Here is a 23,596-nt window from a genome sequence, read left to right on the forward strand (position 1 = left end):
TGAATTCAAGGCAAGCCTGGAATATGTTAGATCTTATCTCAAAAGGGAAAAAAAAAAGGAATTCAGGGCAAGGCTGCACAGAGAGGGTAGTACTGGGCAGCCATAGACTGCACATGCCCACGGGTTTTCACTGTCTTGTTCTCTAATATGTTTATCTTGGAAGGGGCTAGGATAAAGGGGCCGGGAGACACTTCAGTGGACTTCATTACCTCAGGCTGAGCCAGCAGTTTTCCAACTTGTCCTGATTGCATAGTGATCCCTAAGGCTGATTCCAACAGACCTTTCTAGTATGTGATGTCCAACACGGAAGTTATAAAAGTGGACTGGTGTCCCATGCTTGTTTGATGGGTGATGTGGATAGGAAAAAGGAGTGAAATGTGTAATGTGGGGACCGGCGATCAGGGGCCCTAAGTTTTATTGTGAATACTGTGCTTTTGCTTTGGTTTTTCAAAACAGATTATAGTTACTCCGTTTTTGTTTGTTTTTAAGACAGGGTTTCTCTGTGTAGCTTTGGCTATTCTGGACTCGCTTTGTAGACCAGGCTGGCCAAGAAGTCATAGAGATCTGCCTGCCTCTGCCTCCCTGAGTGTTGGGATTACAGTTATGTGTCACCACACCTGGCTACTCCATTGTTTTATAGAATGACAAAATTATTTAAACCCCCCGTAGTAGGTCTTATCCATGTCTGCTTATTCTTATGTACACAGAGTCTAAATGAATAAACATGACTCAATGTTCTTTGCTAATGCAATATATTTTACTTTTTGTTGTGTTTCTTTACCTCTTTCTTTCTTTCTTATTCTTTTTTTTTCTTTCTTTCTTTTTTTTTTTTTTTTTTTTTTTTTGGTTTTGTTTTTGATTTTTTGAGACAGGGTCTTTCTGTGTAGCCTTGGCTGTCCTGGACTCACTTTGTAGACCAGGCTGGTCTCGAACTCACAGGGATCCACCTGCCTCTGCCTCCCAAGTGCTGAGACTAAAGGCGTGTGCCACCACGCCCAGCTGAAAATTTAGAAATTTTTTACATAGCATGGACATAGCTTTCTGCTTATATTCACCAGGAGAGACAGTTAAGAAGAAGAAATATTTCTATTAACTCAGTAGGACAAAGGCAACCAGGATGGAGTTAGAACAAGATGGTTTTGGGGGTAATGCCTATGAGAAATGAGCATAAGTAGGAATGCTTCCTGCCCCACATGCAGGATGGCTCTTGTGAGGGCAGAAGGAGAAATGAGAACAGGTAGGAAGAGCTTCAGCCTGTGCTCTCCTGGGAATCTCTACTGAGCTAGCCATGAGCCCCAGCGTCAAGTCTGCCCACAGGAAATTCCCAGATACCTAACCCTGGGAAGCCCTATCCCATCATCATAGCCTCTGTCATTGGAGAGATTACTCAAAAGGTGCTCAACCTTAGCTCATTGGCTCAAGAACATAACTAGGATCCCATAGGCACCTGTAGCTAGAAGCCGTCAGGCTGAAGCGGCTTCTGTGTATGTATGGGTCTCTGCTGGATATCTGAAGAGCACACCTCCTAACTTCTGCTTTGGTCCCTCGTGCCTAATAAACCTTGCTCTTCTTGCATGCCCTTGAAGCCATTCCTAGGTGAATCTCTTAGCAGGAGGAAGAGACTTGGGAAGACATTAGTGCATAAACTGATCCACCGCACTGCAGGTGGTGGGGGAGCCTCTCCCTCTCAGTGATCAATTCTGAATTCTACAAGCTGTCACTCACCTCTCTTTTTGTGCAGTATACGGTGTGTGGCTATAACTTTTCTTCACGAGGAGTCTTATCCTCTGACAATTTTTGCAAAACTGTGCATCACAGTACCAAGCAGGTGCCCACCCGAGTGAATGATCCGAATCTGTTCATGACCCCCGTTTGCATCCACTATGTCAAAACAGCTGTCCTCTTTACCAATATGTATTGACTACCCACAAACAGAGAGCAGTGGCTTCTTATGCACTGACTCATAACAAGGGTCCAGAATGCATCACCATCAGCTGAAGCTGATAAATGAATCATTATTCTGTTCCCCAGGAAAAATGAACCCAAAATTTCAAGGATAGGAAGGACCAAGTCCTTGGTAAGTCATTGGCAGTATGAGTAAATGGCGCGCCCTCTATTTCCACGTGCCCCCCGCAACCTTATGAATTCTTCATTCTGAAGACAGTGCATCACAGAAACCTCAGATTCATTGAGTATATGAAACCCAGAAACAGCACTCCAAGTTTCCAGTTTGTACTGGCGTCTGTCTAGTGCTTCCAGTGGGCCACCCAACGCTCAAGCAGCTGCTCCTGGAAGGTTTATTATGTGACATTATGATGACAAAATTCATGGGGATGTCACCTTGGTTGGATGCTGAGCTGAGTCCGATGTCCCTGCAAGTGATACATTTTAGACGCTCGCTGTGTTGTAAATATACATATTCTCACTTTAGGGACATTTTCCTCCCACAGACGGTGCACAACTTAAAACTCAGGGGGAAAAGAGGGGAATAAATCCTTGTGACCTTGCAGATGACTTAGATCTTCCTGGTTGGCATTTAAAAGACAATAACTGCAACAAAAAAGAAATGGATAAAGTAGACTTTAAGATAAAACAAGCAAACAACAAAACAGCAGCAGCAGCAGCAGCAAAACAGTTGTATATCAAAAGGCACTGTAAGGATGTGTGATGATAATTACAGACCGGGAAGAATCATCCTTCTTAAAGGTATACTATACAGAATATATAAAGCGTTTTTATAACTCAAAAAAAGCAATCCAATTTAAAATTTGTCAAAGGACTTGTAGGAAACTACTCCAAAGCAGAGCCAAGAATGGCCAGCCAGCAAGCATATGACTAGATGTCAGCATGGATAGCCATCAGGGAAATGCAAATCAAACCAAAGCAGAAAGGAGCTATCACCTGACAGCAGTGGAATGGACGGCTACATTTTAAAAGGAAAATAACTAAGTTGGAAGCTTCTGCTTTACAGGTGAGTTTATAAAACGCTAGTTACTGTAGAGCAAAGGTTTGGAAATTATTCAAAACACTTGGAAGGTAAACAGAATTGTGTGTTCGTGATTCAGTGGGTCCTCGTCATAGAAGTGCCCCACCTTGTGCCTCAGGGCTTCACCAGGGCACTGAGTTCAGGGTTACATATTTGCCTGGGCATCACATTCCATTTGAGATGACAGTAAACTTGTCAGAACTTGTACACGCTTCTTCCTTGCGTTTCTTTTTCACTGCAAGGCTGACAACATTTGGTTTTCTCTGCTAACCCTCAGTTTCTCCTTCTTCTCTGGGACGTCAGTTAAACTGATCACCAGCTTTTGTTTGTCAATTTTAATGTTTCCTTCTCTCTGTACCTTCCAAGGTCTGGATCACTACACTTACAGAATTTCTACCTCCCATGTCCCTAGTCTCTCTTGCAATGGTTATATTTACCCAGAAGATATTTGCGCTTTTAAATTTTTTTTTTCATCTCATTAATAATACTCTTTAAAATTAGGTGTGCTCACCATTAACCAAAGAAGCAGTATTTTATCTAAAGTATCATGTAAATCTACTGAGTTTTCAGTAACTATAACTTTCATTTTGTCTGAAGGGATTTGAATGGATTTACCTTCCCAATACAAAAAATGAAATCAGATTTCTAACTAAAACAAAGTCCATGGATATTGTTTCAGGGGGAAGGGGATGTGCTTTAAATTGGCATGGGTAGCTCTTCTCAAGTTAGGTCTACAATCAATCCTCTTTGCTTATAGCATATGTTCATTTGATGTCTTGGTCAGTGTTTTGGTTAGAGTTTCTATTGCTGTGAAGAGACACCATGACCACAGCAGCCCTTATAAAGGAAACCATTGAACTGTGGCTGGCTTACAGTTCAGAGGTTTAGTCTACTGTCGTCATGACAGCAAGCATGGTGGCTCATAGGCAGACATGGTGCAGGAGAGGCAGCTACAAGTTCTTTATATGGACCCACAGGCAGCAGGAAGACAGAGTGACACTGGCCTAGATTGAACATTTAAAACCTCAAAGCCCATTCCCAGTGACATACTTCCTCCAACAAGGCCACACCTCGTAATAACATCATTCCCTATGAGCCTATGGGGGACCATTTTCATTCAAACCACCACAATAGTGAGCACTGAATACTGCAATATCTAGAAGTTTTTTTTTCCTGCTACTGGCTCCTTTACTTGTGAGTCCATTGTACATTTCAAGTAAATAGGAAATTAAACTGCTACAGTAGTTCAACTCCTATTATTGGGGGATGCAAATCAGCTGCTGGAGTACTGAATATGGTTCTTTTTCATAAATTGCAGAATTTAGACATTTATTTGGAACTATGTTTTTCTCATCTGTTTTCAGTGGGAAAAAAAAAATCAAAAGATTTAAGAAATCGCCCATGCATTCGACAAATATTTATTGAACTCTTATATGGACCCCATGTGTTCTGAATGTGATGAAAACGATATGCCTGTTCTCACAGGGTTTCCATTTAATGGCAAGGAGGCACTAAATACATGCAAAACACAGTTGTCCTTCTGCAGATTGAGGCTCTATACCTGTATGTTCAAATGACCGCACATAGAAAATATTAAAGAAATTGATTAAATCTGACTTAAACTTTTCCATGCTGTTACTCTTTACACCATATGGCAGAACAAGCATTCAACATAACACTTAATGCATAAGTAATGCTGAGATGATCTACCATGTGTGGGAAGATGTGCATAAGTTATATGCAAATACTACCAATTTGTATTCGAGACTTAAGCATATGAAGATTTGTTTCCACAGAGTGTCCTGGGGCCATTTCCCATGGGTACTATGAGATGACTGTTGTCTATTATAAGGTAAATGTTCATGAGTGCTGAAGAAAGAAAATCAAAATAAGTAGAATATAGGAGTGCCAGGGACAGGAATTTACAATTTTCACTAACCTCCAATTGGAAGGAAAGCCTAACATAAAATAAATAAGAAGAATCCTACAGTTGACAGAGAGGGCCATTCCCTGGTCTGGAGTAAAGGTCACTTAGACATGAAGGACTGTTGAGAAGCCATCTGGTACAACCAAGCTTCACCAAGAAAAGGGTCTTGTATCTAGAGAGTTGGGAGTGGACGGACTGGTTGAAGTAAGCTTAAAGGCAGCGTAGGGATGAAGCTTCTAGAAAGAAATTCTCATTGAATGCATGGACTATGCCTGTGGCAGCCGGGAAGCTAGTGAGGAATGGCAGGGTCTGATTTCTGACTTAATGAGATAATAATGGGCAGAGGATATAGTCGGTGACTCTGGAATAGAGACTACCTAGTATGCATAAGGCCTTGGGTTCAATCCCTAATCCCCCATACGTGTGTGTGCACACACGAGCGTGTGTGTGTGTGTGTGTGTGTGTGTGTGTATGTGTGTGTGTGTGTGTGAATGTGTGTGTGTGTGTGTGTGTGTGTGTGAGAGAGAGAGAGAGAGAGAGAGAGAGAGAGAGAGAGAGAGAGAGAGAGAGAGAGAACAGACAGAGTCACACACACACAGAGACACATCTGGGAGTTGGATATGATGCATGCATTACTCCACTATGGCAGCAGTGGAAGAAGAGCAAAGGTAAAAAAAGTAAAGCCAGCGAAATGTATGGAGGGATCAATGGATTGATTGCCGAGTGCAAGCAAAAGAGGGGAAACAGGATTAAGATCAAAGGGAAGCACATACTGCTTTGTGAGAGGTGATAGTTTGGATGGGAAACAGGAGTAGGTTCTGGGCGTTGTAACAGTTTTCTAGGGCTACAGCAACAGACTGCTACAAATGAGTAGTTAAAACAGCAAGAGCACAGTTCCGTCTGGTGCAGGTTGGAAAGCGAGGATCAGAGGAGCCAGGCTCCCCCTGAGACCCGCAGTATCTTTCCTTGCATCTTTATAGCTTCTCGGGAGAGTCAGCATTCTTGGATGGCAGCTTAGTCTCTACTTTCCCAGTAAATTATAACTAGGAGTGGTTATTCAAAAGAAAAAAAAAAAGAGTTCTGTTTTGCTCGTTGCCTTGACAATCTTTGGAGTTCTGGCATTCTTTAAGGTAATGCCCAAAAGGTGGGGTTTTGAGACAGGGTTTCTCTGTGTAGCCTTGGCTGTCCTGGACTCACTTTGTGTACCAGGCTGGCCTCGAATTCTCACCGGCCTCTGCCTCTTTTTAATCCCTCAGAACAACTTCCAACGATCAACGTATGTCAGGCACCATCCAAGAGGGGGTGAATAGGATGGTGAAGGAAACTCCATGAAGCAGCTCTCCATGAAGAGAGAGAAGGACAAAAGTAAACATGCCCTAGCACAGAACTAGCTAATTTTAGAGCGGAGCTGGTAAAGGTAACTAATCCAATCTGAAGGGGAAGTGGATCAGAATGCTTCATGTAGAAGTGATAGATGGGAGATCTGAAAATTCAGTCAAGAAAAGAGGAGCACTGATGGTCTTCTCATGTAGCTCCTGTGTCCTCTAGGTCCTTCTATTCTTCCTGGACACTTCCACAAGGCTTCCTCGGCTGGCTTCCTTGGCATCTCTTCTGATCACTTGCTGCGTGGAGCCTCTCAGAGGACAGCTATGCTAGCCTCCTGACTTCAAGCATAGCAGAGTGTTGTTAATAGTGTTAGGAGTTGGCTTTCCCGCTTGGTGTAGGTCTTACATTGGGCCAGGCATTGGTTGGATATGCCTTCCATCTCTGCTCTATCGTTAGCCCTAAACATCTTGTAGGCAAGGTAGATTTGGGGTGGAAGTATTTGAGGGTGGGTTGGTGTTCACATCCCTCCACTAGGAGTCCTGTCTGTTTAGAGGGTGACTTCTTCAGTCTCCATGATCTCTTCCCTACTAGGGGTCTCAGCTAGAGTAACCCCCATATCCTCCCAGGAGCCTACCCTATTGCAGATCTCCAGCTTTTCTCAGAGATACCCCATCCATGGTTTCCCACCTGGGCCCAGGCATCCTTGCGGAGACTGAAGCACCAACCAAGGACCAGGCATGGACTTGACCGAGGACCCCTACACATATGTACCCTATGGACAGCTTGGTCTTCATGTGGGTCCCCTAGTAAGGGGAGCGGGGGCTATCTCTGACAGGGACTCTGTCACCTGCTTTTCAATAACTCCCCCCTTGCGGGGGCTGCCATGCTAGGCCACCAAGAAAGAGGATGCATGCAGTCGTGATGTGACTTGATGTTGTGGGGGCGGGGGGGGGGGGGGGAAAGAGGGAGAGAAGGTGGGACCTGGAGGAGAGGAAGGAGGGGGCTATGATTAGGATGTAAAGTGAATAAATTAATTAATTAGTTTTAAAAAGAAAAGGGGAACCGTTATGGCATCACAGTACTCTCTTGTAAAGGCTCAAAAGAAGAGACTATGTTCAAGAAGCCAATGGCTTCTGTTCAGCTGGTGCCTGGAGAAGAGGGTGGTGCATGAAGGACTCCTGCTATATTTGTTAGCAGAGGCTAACCATCCAGGTCAGGCTGAGGAACTGTGCTTTGTCCTAGGGACCTCTAGCTCACTCCCACGGTTCCCTGAGTGACAGCCATGGTGCTCTGTGAACTGACAACTCGACGGCTTCCAGCGGTCCCTTTTCTAAAATGAGAGAACCAAAGTCCCTCTTACTTTTCAAATTTTGCTCATCTCACATGTGACATAATCAAGTGCACGGTGTCCTGCAGTCAGAACCATTGGATTGACGCTAGACAAAAGGAACCAAATGTAGAATCGCTTCTAAAGTGAGCAAAGCTGGTGGGGTATTAATTATTGCCAGACTATTTTGAATTCATGGTGGTTTTTTCCTCCTTCGGTTTGAATAATGAAGCTTTCTTTTCCACGTCCATCATAGGGATTTTTATTATGCCTTCCTCAAAATTTCTCATTAACCTATAAAATTCAAATCAGTTCTGACATTTTGAGCTGTCTTATACAGACTTGATCTGAAGGCACTTAATAGAAAATTGACTTCAGAGAGTCGAACAGCGCTTACTGGAGGTAGAGAAGGTAGAGGAAAGATTGGGAGAAGTTAGCCAGGGGGCACAGGACTAAGGTTCTGATATTCTCATGCACAGTGCGACACTGAAGTTAACAATAATAAATTATATATTTCAAAATAGGTAAATATGGGCTGTTTTATGCGTGGGGTTAATTCCCCTGCTACAATTATCAGGCCCTATGTATATATACTATACCCTAAAAAATGGGTGTACTTATATTTTTTAAGCCTAAAAATTAATTTAACCTGTTTTACAAAACAAATTTGTATTTGTGTATTGTGTGAGTCTTGGAAAGAAATAGGCAGGCAAGAATATATTTTTAAATCACTGCACTTCTCCAGTCTGTTGTGCATGTTGATTGTAAGAAGTGATTCTGTGTTTCCTCCACTGAAGACAACTTTGAACACGTGAGCAATCCCCCTCTTTTCATTGCAGAACCACATTAGCAGTTGGCATTTTCTGAGCATACATCAATTGAATCTTCACAATTATTTTCTCATGGTCATCATTTAACCAATGGGGACATGAGTGTCTTAGAAGCCAGGAGATGCACATGAAGTAGTTGTGGGGCAGTTTCTTGATTAGTAATTGATGTAAGAGCACCCAGACCACTATAGGTGGTGCCAGCCCTGGGCAAGTGGTCCTGAGTTACACAAAAAAGCAGACAGAGAAAGCCATGAGGAGTAAGCCAGTAAGCAGCACTCCTCCATGGCCTCTGCATCAGCTCCTACCTCCTGGTTTCTGCCTTGAGTTTCTGCCCTGACTTCCTTTGATGATTTACCATGATGTGGGCCTGTACGATAGAATAAACCCTTTGCTCCCCAAGTTGTTTTTGATGATGCATGTCATTTTATCACAGCAATAGAAGCCCTAATTAAAACAGTAATGTGTCTAGAATATGGCCAAGCCAATGTCACAAAGTGTTGTGCCAGAGCCGGCAAGACGTGGTGTCCACCCTTCTGAACCAGAGGCAAGTGGCTGAGCAGACAGACTTCCTAATCTCCCGCACAAACCATGAATCTGGTGGAGGAATGGCGTAGTGTTTTACCATGGAAAGGAGGGCCTTTTCCGGATTTTCATCAACCTCTGTTCTCATACCCAGCCTCATGAGCTTTTCATTCTTTCTTGAAGTACTCTAAAGATCACTGAACTCCCAAGTGAATAAAATGAATTCTTTAAAACACGACACTGCATTCTAAACTTCCATTTGGGTTCTGTTTTTATAATTCCTCTTTCTATGCAATATGGTTTTTATTAGCTTGGAAACAGCCTGAGACCAAAAAAAAAAAAATAGTTTAAAATGGCCAAAATATTTAAAAATAATATCACTTGTTTCTAACATGAATACTTTCAGCTGGACATTAAATTACTAAACACATGGGATCCCAGTAAAGCTGGTGGGCACCCATGTTGTATCTGTGAGCACTCTTGGGTGTGGAATCTTGGGAGCATTTGAACCCTTCTTCGCACTTGTTTAGATGTACATCCAGAGTACAGAGTGGTCAGTCCCGGCAACCGGAAGTCCAGGCTGCCTGTGTCGTCACTGATTTTTCTGTTTGCCCTCTGTGATGGAGGCTGACATGGAACCCTGGCGCTTGTTGACGTCGCCGATGCACACTGTCCATCCACCGACTCTTTCCACTTTTTTTTCTCCACCTCACACAGTCAGGATGTTTGCTGTGATGGACCAGCTCATGTGCCACATCACATCATTGAACTGGTGTAGGAGTTTGGGTGACCACATATTGCCTGAGGCATCATCGCAGGTCCATATAAACACTCGGCCATCCTGAGAGCAGCTGGCAGTGGTGCTGGTGGGCAGGCCAATGGAGGGGTCCCGGGAAACATCTGGAACCCAGTCGCTGTGGGCATCTAGCTTCTGCCCCTCCTTCCACTGGCCAACCTCCTCCCCGCTCCACAGCTTGATGAGGTTTTCACAGCCACCTGATGCAAATGTCTTGATGTAATTGGGGTTCTGCCCTGATGCTTGGTCTGTACGACTTCCGGGAACAACAGCAGGTGCCCATCGTGTGAGTATTATTGATTTCCTTCATTTCCCACTCGCCTTCCCCTGTACAGGCCATGAGGAAGATGGCCCCATTGGAGCTCCCACAGGCCAAGATCAAGCCGTAGTCATGAGGGGACCAGCACACGGAGTCCACTGAGGAGACGTGTCCTGAGGGCTCATGGGTCTTCTCCCAAGTGCCATTTTCTTCTTTCCAGATAATGACTTTCTGGCCTTAGGAACCGGAAGCCAGGCTACTGCTGTACATGGGGTGGGCCCAGGCCACTTGCCATACTGGCCCCTGATGTCCTCTGAGGTCTGCAATGAGGATCCGCCCTCCGTTTTGCACATCAAAGATTTTGTCGGACCTGTCCGAGGGTCAGGTTGCTAGGCGGGTGCCATAATAGTCCATCTGTGCATCAGGAATCATGTCCTCGTTGAGAGGTGTCCACGGTGTTTGTTACTGACATCATGGCTGCGGCAGCAGAGACTCACGGCTTAGGACATGACAGCTCAGAATGCTTCCCTGTTTTACAATTTTTGAAGGCTGGCGAGTTCTGGTCACTCAACCTTAGCTATCCATGGTCAGTTGAGCAGGCCTATTGATGAAACGTTCCAAAACAAGGCTTCAGGCCAACATGAGAGTACTTTTTCATTTGACCCGCTAAGCAGGCTTTACATTTGCATTGAAAAGCCACAGGTGAGAATTCTTCTTAGGCCTCACAGCTTTTCTCTTTTGATCACTTGATAACTTCTATTCAGGTTGGTCAAAGAACAAGCAAACAACCAGAGGTTTACTGTTCTTTAAACTATGCTTCGCTCCAGCCAGAAGAGGGCGCTCGGGATACATTTTAGAGATTTCCTAAACAGCTGCTCAAGGGTGGGAAACTTCGGCAATATTTTCCATTCTGAGTCTCTTTCCTCTGGGTAACATGAAAATCCAAACTTTAAGGCGGTGTGTAACATGCCGTTCTGAGTGAGAGCCAAACCTTGGCCCCTCTTTCGGCACTACCAGAGCTTAATGCTGAAAAGCAACGGAGAGGGTGAATATAATTAGAACGCCCGTTTTCACAGGGCAGTAAGGGTGGGGTGCGGTGGAGTCAGAGGTTTGCAGACTGGAGATATCAATGTTTTGTATGTTCTTGGACATGACACATGTCGCCACGAGGAGTTAGTTTTTCAACACCTTCCAGTATCGTTCACTGTGATCTCAAGACACAATCTGGGGAGTATACACCACAGGCTCCCTTTGCAAGGCATGTCTTCAGCTCCTATTCTTCCCCACTTTGTTAAAAACAAAAACAAAAACAAAAAAACCTTCACAGTGATCTAGTTACTGAGGACGCACTCTGAAAGGCACCGTGCACTCTATGGAAGGAGTACAGGCAAAGAAAGGGCACCTCACTCCACGGCAAACTTCCTTTTTGTCCCCGGACCGGAATCAGATAGGCTCCAGGTAGTTGTGTCTATTGGCTTCAGAAAAGGAACACGGAGTTTGAGTGTCACCTAGAACGTGTTCCACTCTGGCTCAGGGGTGTAGTTTGGGACAAATCTCTTTAGTTTTTAGTTGTTTTCTCTGCGGTCTAGATAACGAGGCTGGCTCTGATCTGTCTAGGTTGTAGGAACCGCAGCAGCTGTGTTTGACTCGTTGAGCAAAGCATCCCGGCTCTAACCGGTGATTTCCTCCAAATGTATCTATCCAGGCCTTGCGTTGTTCTGCCCACGCTCACATTGCCCAGACAGCTCTGGTTTCCAAGGTGCAAAGGTCAGACGTCCTTATTCTCCCCTGTACACATCAAATTCTCCTTCCTTGTAAATCCCCTTTCTTCTTGTGGAATGCTGTCTTCTGTGTATGGCACTGCTGTTACCACGTTTTTGTTTTGGTTTTGGTTTGCTATATTTTGTATTTGCTACTTGAACATGTACACTAGCGTGTGCACACGGGTGTGTTCACGGAGGCCAGGTGTTGATAGCAGATCTCCGTCAGTCATACGCAACCTTGGTTTTTGAGATTTGGTCCCTTATTGAGCCCAGAGCTCACTGCTTGTCTAGACTACCTAGCCAGAAAGACCCTGGGCTTTTATCTTCTCTCTCTCATTGCAATCACATGCATGTCCCATGTCCCTTAGCTTTTTATTTAGGTGCTGGCCATTCGATTTCAGGTCTTCCTGTTACTGAATTAGCCCTATCCCAACACCCCTCTCTGAACCTGCATGTCAAAGCGGTTGCGATCACTCCCAGATAAGCTATCGGGATTGGACCCACTAACATTCCCTGTAGAAGCGGGAAGAGGGCTCACAGAGCAGCTTATAAGGTATGGGAGGCTCTGGCCCTCCCAAGGGATATATAAGCCATGAACAATTGCCATAAGCAGGAAACTCTCCCAGGTGGCGTAACCACCATGTTAGAAACCTGTTTGTTACCCGTTGTCCTTTAAGTGACCCTAGTTAAACTCACTGGGTCGCAGAGCTAGACTTGAGTGGAGCCATTTCTTTGATCTGTTTATACCTTCCCTATTGAGGGTGAATAGAGAGTCGAGTCTTCAATAAGCGTAACTCAGCACTTCCAGGTGCACTTCCCCCCCCAACTCAGAATAGCAACTCCAATAATAATATTAAGGAGGAAAACAGTTTTAAATTTAACTTCAGCAACAGTTGGAACTGAGTTGTGTCTCTTTTTTCTTTTTAATTTTAATTTGTTATAATTTATTCAGGTTATATCCTCATTGTTATCCCCCTCTCTTGTAGCTTGTAGCTTCCTATTCCCACTCTCCCTCCCTCTTCTGCCCTACTCCACCCCCACCTCTTACACAAGGGGACCTCCTCCCCCACCATATGGCCACAGCCTATCAGGTCTCTTCCAGATAGCCTGCTTCCCCTTCCTCTAAGTGCCACCAGGCCTCCTCACTAAGGGGAAGTGGTCAAATGGGGGCACCGGAGTTCATGTCAGAGGCAGCCCCAGCTCTCCCCACAACTGTGTAAGAAGGAATCTAATCTGCTTCTTAAACAATACTTGGCACCAGCAAGAAGGCTCAGAGAGGACAGGCACCTGTCATTAAGCCTGACAAACTGAGCTCAATCTCCAGGACTCCTCCAAGTTGTTCTCTGAGCTATATAAGAGGCCTGTGGCATACATATGCATGCACACACACACACACACACACACACACACACACACAGACACACACTTGCACACAAAACAAATAAAATCTAGTTTAAATTTTTTTAAAGAAATAAGATTTTCAGTAAGTACTACAAATATACTAAAAGTATCTTCAGTAATATTGCATATTGCTTTGCATATGTGCATAATATATGTAGATGTGAAACTTTGGACTTAAGTATAAACTTTATTGCAACAGTCATTAAAGGAGGCAGATACTATTTACAGTGTACTGAGGTGCTAACTGAATCTCTGAGCCACGTTTCTAGACTTCTTAGTTCATTTGTTTTATACAAGATAGCATCATTTTTTTATAGCCCCATTACAAGGAATTAAGTCTGAGTGCATTTAAGGACAGCAGGTTACCAAGAAGAGACTTGATACCCTATGAACATATACAGGGGGAGGTAATCCCCCTCAGGAACAGTCATAGGGGAGGGGAATAAGGGGAAAATGGGAGGGAGGGAAGAATGGGAGGATACAAGGGATGGGATAACCATTGAGATGTAACAAGAATAAATTAATAAAGGAGAAAAAAAAGAAAAAAAGAAAAAAAAAAAGAACAGGCAAAGATGTGTGACCCTTGTCCTCAGCAAATGTGCCAGAATGTTCTGTGATACCTTTGGCCACTTTTATTGTGACTCATTACGATGAACATTTGCAAGGAAAGCTGTTTGGGTAAAAGGATATACTGTGCCACACACCTCAGCTTCCACCACGGCAAGATGGATTGTTTGTTGTTTGTTTGTTCATTTGTTTTCTTTTCCTGGGGAAAGATTGTCTCTTGCAGGGTTGTAAAGGGAGGATATAAAGCGGCAGGGAGACGAGTGGGCTAGGGTGCGTGGTGTGGGAGTCTCAGAGAAACAGTGAAATGTTATCTTTAATACAATGAATGGAAACTGACCCTGATGACTCCCACCAAGAGGTAAGTAAAGGTTCTAGGACTTCCTGCAATAAAAAGGGAGAGTACAGTAGTCCCACGAGAGCCTGGCAGCTACTATGACAAGTTCTTCCACTTTGTAGCTAAGAGGACCTCAGAGTAGCTGCTTCCTAGTTAACAGTCACAGCGAAACCTAACAAAACTGAAGGCCGTTAGGGCCTGTCACCATTTGAGTGATAGAACTGGCTGCATTCATCGCAAAGAACTGAGCTCTGCCTATTTATTCATGGAGCGTTCCAGGGCTCAGCACTTACATGGCTGTTATTAAACTCTCTCTTCTCAACAAATCCTAGAGAATGAGTGATGACACTGGCATATTGTGTGGATGCTGACAATACGAGATGCTAATGAAAGTCTCAGAAGCATATAAATTTTATTTTTAACAGTGCAACACAATACTATCAAGGGCAGCTAGGGTGCTGCGGCTACGTGACAGGGGCTTTTCACGTATTGCTTCATTCCATCATTGAACAGCCCTAAGAGGTAGCGGCTGTCCCTATTACAGGAGGACAAACAGGAAAGAAAAAGCTCCAGGAGGGCCTAGTGCATGATCCAAAGGCTTTCCCAGGAAGGGAGCAAGAAAATAATGTCACAGTGGACTTTGGAAACATTGTGTTGCAGGCACTGGGTGATGAGTTATAGGCTTCCTATTTCATTCTTACAGAAGCTTACGAGGCATGTGGTAACCCAGAGGATAATCTTCGTAGAACTATTCCAGGTGCAACATATCAGGTGGTGAAGGAAGGAGAAGAAACGGGCCAGCACAAGCTGTGCCACCCTCCCCATTAAAGGAGGCGATGGTAGGGGAATGAGGGTAGGGAGAGGGGGCAAGGATTCTTGTGATGGTCGGGTATGTGCTAGCCAGGGTTAAGGTTGAAAGGCTCAGAAGATGATTGGAAGGGAATGGAGTGTGCCTAGCAGGTACCAACACCATAGGTAATAGGAGCAAGACCCCGGGGCTGACTATAATTCACAAACATGTATGGGCTCAAGTAACCAAACACAAACTAACGATAAGGAGATGGAGAACGTTATCCCTGCCCTGGCTTGATAAATGCACAGCATACATGCGTTCAAATATCTCACCATAGTCAATAAATGAGCACAATTTCTACATGTTGATCATCAACTTAAAAGCTGCGCCTGGAAATGGAGACACCTGTTTTGGTCACAGCACACTGCACACATGCATTTGCTTCTTCATATTCTATTCAACAAATGCATGTAATTAAATAATCTTTTTTTTTTTTCAAAATCTGAAGGCCCAAAGAATTGAGGCTTCAAAATGATAATATAGGAAAGAAAAATAAATCACAATGATTAGATTTTTTTTTTTTTTTTTTGAAATTCAACATGTGAGGCAGATTATACTGGGACTTGAAGCTGGACTCTGGGTGGAGCGCTGAGAGTTATATGGAAGACTGGGAGGATGGAAGGGTCCAGAGGGGTCAGGAGCTCCACAGGGAGACCATCGAGGCCAGCAGATCTGGACGCAGGAGCTGGGAGGAGGCTGCACAAACTGATGCACCAACCAAGGACAATGCATGCAGAGACCTTAGACCCCCAGTTCAGATGTGGCCAATGGGCAGCTTGTTCTCCCTGGCAGGGGGTAGCGGGGAGGAAGGACTGGCGCTGGACCTCTGACAGAGGAGGGAGGGAGGGTGGGAACTGGAAGATAAGAGTGAGGGGATAACAATCAGGATATATTTTTTGGGTTTTTTTTTCCCCCGTTGTTGTTCTTTTTTTGGTTTTTGAAGACAGAGTTTCTCTGTGTAGCCTTGGGTGTCCTGGACTCGCTTTGTAGACCAGGCTGTCCTCAAACTCACAGCGATCCACCTGCCTCTGCCTCCCAAGTGCTGGGATTAAAGGTGTGCACCACCACACCCGGCAACAATCAGGATGTAATGTGAATAAATTCTAATAAATGAGATACATATTTTTAAAACTGTACTTTTTGTCATTGATGTGAAGCCTTGTATATAGAAAACCAAGCTGAAAGCCCTCCCCTCTAAAATTCTGCTGACTGGCAGACGTTACAGGTTCCCCCCTCACCCCCCCCCAATTCTAGGCCTGTCCTATTTCAGGCTGTGTAACGAGCTGAGGCTACATGACCCCTGCGATTAGGAGTTGGCACTACAAAATCCCACCTAACGTGGCTGATAACTAGTCATTTGACTTATGAAACATCATTTAAACATGAAAACACTATTTCCTAGAATTGATGGTCCAACAAAAAATGCATTGAAGTTTCAGCGAAGGCTTAATATGTGGGTGGTCTGGGTGCATGTGTGTAGACACATGCATGGGCTTATTTGTTCTGTCATCCAACCCAAGTTTAATGAAGGAAATGACGGAGCTCAGCAATGAGGATGTGAACTTGCTGGCCTCTGCACACAAACTTCACATCTAGTAAAAGAAAGTAAACGCTATAAACCATGATATAGCAGGATCATAACACAGTTCTGTGGGTATGTGGAGGAGACGCTGGTCCCACATATTGATCTAGAACTTGCTGGGGGTGGGGTGGGGTTTGTTTTGTTTTTAACTAACTAAGCATGGTCAGAAAAACTTCCTGGAGGAACAGATGTCTAAGCTGACTCTGAATCATAAATGTAAATTAATGAAGCCTTTGAGAGGATAAGTAGTTTCAGAAAATAAGAATAACGGCTGTAAAAGAAGAAGGAAAGTGAGGCTTGACGTTGGGGAACTATCAATAGCTCCTGTGATTGGACGACACAGTGAGAGCCCAAAGGAGAATTTAGAAGCGTGCTAGCCTGAAGCTAGTGTCTTGTCTGTGTGAGAACCGTGGCCTCTGTCCTGAGGGGCAGGACATCACACACGGGCGCAGAATACTGACTTGATCACGTCCTGAGAAAGACACTAACAGCACTGGCAAGAATGGAGTGTAGAGAGGTTGTTGAGCAGGAGGAGGGGAGTTAGGAAGCCGCTGGGTGACATGGATAGATGAAGAAGTTGCGAATTCAGGTGATGGCGAAGAAAAGAGGGGGCGTTCGGGGGAAAGATAAAACTAAGTATCATTGAAAGGCCTGAACGCAAGAGTCTCTCTTGAGTGAATAGATAGATAGTTATTCCTAAGAACTTGTGCATACCCATGCATGCTTGTGCGTGTGTCTGTTTGTCTCCCTGTCATCTGTCTGTCTTGGGTCTGTATCTGTGTGCTTTTATGTCTGTGTCTAGGGATGGTGGGGAAGAGGGATAGAAGGGTAGAAGGATGGAAGGAATAATAAATGTGAGTTGAACTCATCAGTGTAGCTGAAGGTCCTGACCGTGTTTGTGTGAGTCAGAGGTGCCAGCTGGGGTCGCGAAGATGCAAGTGATGGGAAACGCCTAGAAAGAGACCGCACTTTAGATTGTGTCTCCACCAGACCTGCATGCTGAAGATTTAGTCCTCACCTGTCGTGCTATTGGGAATTTGTAAAATACAGGTGAAGTGGAAGAAGTTGTAGTTATTGGGGAAGTGGAGGTTCTTGGGTGGGAGTTTTGGGAACTTAGTCCCCACTTGTTTCCAGTCTGTCAAGTACTGTCACCAAGATGGATGCCACAGGTCAACAAACCCCAACCATTGGCCAAAAAGCTCTCAAATTGCGAACCAAAATACACTTTTTAAGTTGATAGTCTTGGATGTTTTGATAAAAGAAATAGAAATCTGATAAACTCAGTAGGCAATCTATTAACTCACCAATGAAAACATGTAGACCAAGAGAAAGGGAAACAGCAACGCAGAGCAGGTAGAGGGAAAGTAAGCCAATAAAAACAAAGTAAGACCATAAACAGAGTGTCAGTGCGGTTTGAACAAAGTCAGTAAAGAAAAAGCCAGGGCGAATGGGCAGGCCACCAAATGGTGAGAAAACATTTAAAGACTGATGTGAGCCATGCAGTTGGAAGCTGGGAAAATGAGATGAGAGTGCAGGCTACGTGCCAGAAGGGATTGAGCCTGTTCATTTCCAGCACCATCAAGTCAGACAGAGGGAAAGGGTGAGGTGCTGAATTTCACACACCTTGACATAATAGAGAAGAACAATTATTTATTCACTGGCATTCCAGAGTCTATTCTTCTCTTCTTAACCTTACCTGGTTTAATGGCAATTAGCTGTGGTATGTAAGGCCCATATATTTTTACCCTTCATTGAAAATTCCTAAAAAATTTTCAAACAGTTATTCTAAAACTCTGATATAACCTGGACTAAATGCTATTTGAAACCTTTATCTCTCAAAGAAAGGAGCAACTACACATTTTACTGGAGAACTAATATATGCATACTTTTATATTTATATTATATTATATATATATATATATATATATATATATATATATATATATATATATATACATGAACAAGATGCTCATATGTGATACATGTCTGCGTTTTAGCATCCAAACAAAATTTCGGTTTCAAAAATGCATTTTTATTTCAAGGACTCTACGTTAAAATATGGGCATGTCAAATTAATGTGTTTTATTTTTTCATAGTGATGTTTTATTTGTATTTATGTAAATGTGTCTGTGTGAATGCATGCTACATGTGTGTGTTGAGGGATGAGGTTCAGGAAAATGAGAGGGCACTGGATCTTCTGGAACTGAGCAGATGTGAGATCCCTCTCGTGGCTACTGGGAATCAAACTCAGATTCTCTGGAAGAGCCACGAGTGCTCTTAAGCACAATGCCATCACTCAGGCCCCCAAATTACTCTATTTCTAACACCTCAGAAAGCACACTGTATATATTTGCTTCCTGGATTAAGCACCACTGATGGAAGCCATATATAATATTTATTTTGAGTGTGAGAAGCCTTCTGGCAGAATCCAAGTTGCTGCACCAAACAACAGTCTATTTGTCCCTCTCTCTATGGCAACTCTCACCACTGCTCCAGTGTGCTCATTCCACAGAGCCCCAAGGATCCTGGAGGGTGCTCCTCAGCTCACAAAGATGTCCTGTCCTGAAGTTGACCTCATTCCCCTAAGCATCCTGCTTGCTTCCTTCACTTTATGGCCCAGGGGCTGCTGGCTCCCTTTTCTGCCCTGCACCTGGATCTGCTTCCGTTTTCTTTTCCATGAAATCCTAGGCCAGGAGAATCTTCCCATTCTCCCTTGGCAAGCTGAGGATCATTACTATTTCAGAGCCAGGGGGAAAAATCTTGGAGGGAACACTTAGTTCAAGCCCTTCCTTTTAGAAATAAGGATACTGAGGTGCAGGGAAGTGAAAGGACTTGGCAGGACCGACTAGGTAATTTATGACAAAACGATGACTTTGATCCAAATTGCTGTCCCACTTTCTCCACTGAGATTCAAAATCAGATGAATGGGCGAGTATGGACATTCATAAAACTATTTACCTATTTATGATTATTTAAGCATGAATGTTTTCATTAAAATTTGTTGGATAACTTATACCCTGTATTTATTGTCTTTTCTTGTAGAAACAATGCCTCAAGTGACCTAACTAACATCCCTTCTCCATCCTCATCCTGCTGAGTGAAGGAAGGTTCACTCAATCCACCAGTTCCCTGTGTAGAACACGGCTGAGGGCAGGATATGCAGAGAAATGTGCTTACAGCATGGTGCTTGGTTTAGGCGTGTCACCTGGCCCAGTCTGAGATCTAGAGAGTCACAACTTACAGAGAGACTAGCAAGGGTATGTCCTGGGAGTCACTCACTGGAGCTTGGCAGCACCTGGCCTCAAGTTGCTTTAATGATATTGCTATCACGTGAAGGTACTGACCAATGCTGTTAGCATCTATGAGTTTAAAACTCTTCTTTCAGTTTCTGTGGCTCTTATATCTGCCTTTCCTCCTCCCTGTGAGCTCTGGAGTCATATAAACCAATGAAGATATTTTTTTTTTCTCAAGACCAGTCTTTCAACCCAAAATTCTTTAACCAATGATGCTCTAAGAATCTCTGAATTTTGACAGCCTTACATTGAGACAAAGAGAGGAAATATAGTGGGCACACTGTGTCACTGTGATGTGCTCCCATTTACAAAAGTGACACCCCTTGGTTGTGAGACGAAGGCTGGTTTTCTTTTGTTGTGGATTTGTGAAATCTAGTTGGTTAATTTAAGACCTACACAGGCATCATAAATCACTCTGCTGCCAACTGACTTAGGTTTTTCATTTATTTGTGTTTATAAAATCATAATTTCCTGCTCCTAAGATGAAAAAGTTAAAAGGGGCTTTTAAGTTAAATAGGCTTTTTGTTTAAATAAATTCGTCCCGAGAGATTTCTTAAACTTCAAACCACTGTAAAAGAATAAGATGGTAATAAGTTAAATGCAGATGAGTCAGAAGCACCAGACTCTCTGCCTTCAACTCCACATGAGTTTATAAACCAAAGAGAGAGCTTTGATTTATTAAAAGACCCCAGGGGGAAACTGACTATCTCGCATGTCCATTTACACACATTTGGGCACTTAGTTGTGTAATTACCTGACTTGCATATGGAAAGTACCTTCCCAGGACCTCAAAGTGTTGGGAGACTGTGGAGGGAGGTCTGAGCTATCCAAATTGTCTCATGTGTCACTGTCCAGAAGAGGCAAAGTACCAAGGTTACCAAGCAATTTCAGGTTTAGGAGAGAAGGACAAGGGACTTCTGAATCCTTCAAAAGAGGGGGAGCAATGACTTTAAGAGCCAGAGGGGTCAAGGACTCAATAAAACATAAAGATTCAACTAACCAGAGCTCATAGGGGCTCACAGAGTCTGAACCAAAACTCATGGAGCCTGCATGGGTCTGACCTCGGTCCTCTACTTATATGTTATGGCTGTACAGCTTGTTCTTTGTGGGACTCCTAACAGAGGGAGAAGGGGCTGTCTCTGACTCTTTTGCCTCCATTTGGGATCCTTTTCCTCCTACTGGGAGAGGTGCCTAGTCTTATTGCAACGTTATATGCTCTGTTTGGTTCTTATCCCCAGGAAGCCTGCTCTTTTCTGAAAGGAAACTGGAGGAGGAATGGATCTGGGGGAGAGAGGAGGTACATAGGGAGGAACTGGGAGGAGAAGAGGAAAGCTGTGTTCAAGATGTAATGTATGAGAAAAGATACACAGGTGATGATGATGATCGATCGATAGATAGATAGACAGATAGATAGACAGACAGACAAATAGATGATAGATGGGAACTGATGGATCATCATCTATTGAAAACAAGCCTCAGTTCATTTGTTAAGTTTCCAAATTATCCACCTGCTTACTTCTGGTTTTGTTTCTGGATTTTTTTTTTTTTATTGGCTAATTTTTCTTTAGTAATTGCACACAATGTGTTCTGATCATTTCCTTGTTCCTACCCTGGCTTATCTCTTTCCCATTGACAGGAGTCATCCCTTCCACATCCCTACTTTACCACATCCATGATTTAGCTTTGTTTTAGGACCCACTTCACTTGACCAGGACCAGTCACCACTACTCACTAGGAAAAGAAGCTTCTTTCATTAAGCCTAAAAACATAAACCTAAGTATTTATCTACTACTTCTCTAATGCGTCTCTTTCTTATTCCCATTCACTCGATTACCCAATTATTCCTATTTACCATATCCCTTTTTGTATCTTGAACTTGCCAAGCTCTTCATACGTCAGGGCCTTTGAACAGGTCTTTCCTGTTCTTAGAAAGCTCTTTTGATGACTCTGGAAATTGGCTTATAGAATATCCTCAAAGAGTTTGTCCTTGATACTCAAATACCCTGGAGTCTATACATTATTATTCTTTTTCACAGCATAGCCTCCTGCTAAATACTTTCACACCTCCTATAATATTCATATATGTGTATATCTTAATTATTTACTTTTGTCCATTACTACGTTTTATTAAGGACCTAAACTGTTTTTGTGTTTACTGAGTTAGCTCCAGCACGTTGACCAGTGCCTGTTAAAAAAAAATAGTTAGTACTTGAAAAAGTAGAACATCTGTGGACTGTACAGAAGGCTGATGGAATGAATAATACAGTTGCATGAATATGCTGTTATGTTGCCACAGATTCCATTGTATTCTGTCTATGTCCCTCACACTGCTTTTAACAATGATTGCCTATTTTTAAATGTTTTATTGCTTTACTTACATATTTACTGTGGGGGGCATGTGTATGCCATATAGAGCCTATGTGGAGGTCAGTGGGCAGCTTTGTAGAGTTAGTTCTATTCTTGCACCATGACTGTGTATTTCTCTAATATATGATCACGGACACAGCGATGTATAGTTGTGCAATATAATCATGCCATTGCACTTCCAGCACATAGCAAAAAATTTATAAAGATTGAATAAACACACTGATAGCAGAGATCAGCGAAATGATAAATAATTAAAACATACTTTCTAAGCATATGCATCAGTAGTACAGTTCCATTTTCACATCCTTCAAAGTAACCAATTCCAACTCTACTTGCATGTTTTAATCGCTAAGTTGGAGTATAAGATACTTGAACAAAATAATTTGTATTTTGACCAAGGTTGTGGTTGATTTTTATACAAGCTATTTTGATTGTCCTGAATTAACAAGCAAACAAAACTTCACTTCTGCAGAGATTTCTTTAATTCCTTACACTTTGCTCTCACTGATAGAAATGTTAAATTTTTTTATTTGAAAGTCAGAAAGGATTTTCTTTAAAATTATTAGGTTGAAATAGCTACCATCTGGCAAAAAAAAACAAAAACAAAAACAAAAACAAAAAAAAACAGAACAAGAACAGAGTCCTTGGTACACAGAGCTCTTTTTAAAGAATATACTTTATTAATATATTCATATTACATCTCAATGGTTATCCCATCCCTTGTATCCTCTCTCCCTCCCATTTTCCCCTTACTCCCCTCCCCTATGACTGTGACTAAAGGGAACCTCCTCCCCCTGTATATGCTCATAGGGTATCAAGTCTCTTCTTGGTAGCCTGCTATCCTTCCTCTGAGTGCCACCAGGCCTCCCCATCCAGGGGATGTGGTCAAATATGGGGTACCAGAGTACATGTGAAAGTCAGACCCCACTCTCCACTCAACTGTGGAGAATGTCCTGTCCATTGGCTAGATCTGGGTAGGGGTTCGAAGCTTACTGCACAGAGCTCTTAAAAGGCTTCTGTATGCATAACACATCTGCAAATAGCAAAGTCAGTCTAGCCACATGTGCAACTGGGAACCACTTACCCCAGGCTTCAGTCTGGATGGCTTCTATAGACCAGATCCTTTTGTTCATGTTGTTGAGACAAGGATTTCACAGCTGGGAGAAGCCAAGAGTCTTACTTGGGGAACCATATTCATGATTTTTTTAATTGCCACATTTTCTATCTTTAGCATTTGAAAAACATTGAACTGCATTTACAAGTTTTAAATTAATGACAGGTTACCAGGGTTTTTTTTAAGCATAGTCTGATTCAACTGCTGCCTTTGAAGTAATGTCTCCACTACAATGTACTTCACTGAAAAAAAGGGGGAAAAAAGGAGAGAAAAATAGATTGTTTCCTTGAGGACAAGAACAAATGGGCTGCAAACATGTTTTGTAAGCCACTTGCAGGATAGAGGAACT

The 23,596-nt window shown here is 43.2% G+C and overlaps 1 pseudogene across 1 annotated transcript; it reads right to left on the reverse strand.

Annotated features, from left to right (window-relative positions):
• Positions 1-9,221: 9,221 nt before the first annotated feature.
• LOC311579932 (protein SEC13 homolog) lies at positions 9,222-10,454 on the reverse strand (annotated as a pseudogene). Its single transcript has one exon. The product of its transcript is annotated as a protein SEC13 homolog (transcript).
• Between the last annotated feature and the right edge of the window lie 13,142 nt (positions 10,455-23,596).

Source organism: Acomys minous (genome assembly GCF_964271855.1).
Source record: "Acomys minous genome assembly, chromosome: 12".
NCBI classification, from domain to species: Eukaryota; Metazoa; Chordata; class Mammalia; order Rodentia; family Muridae; genus Acomys; species Acomys minous.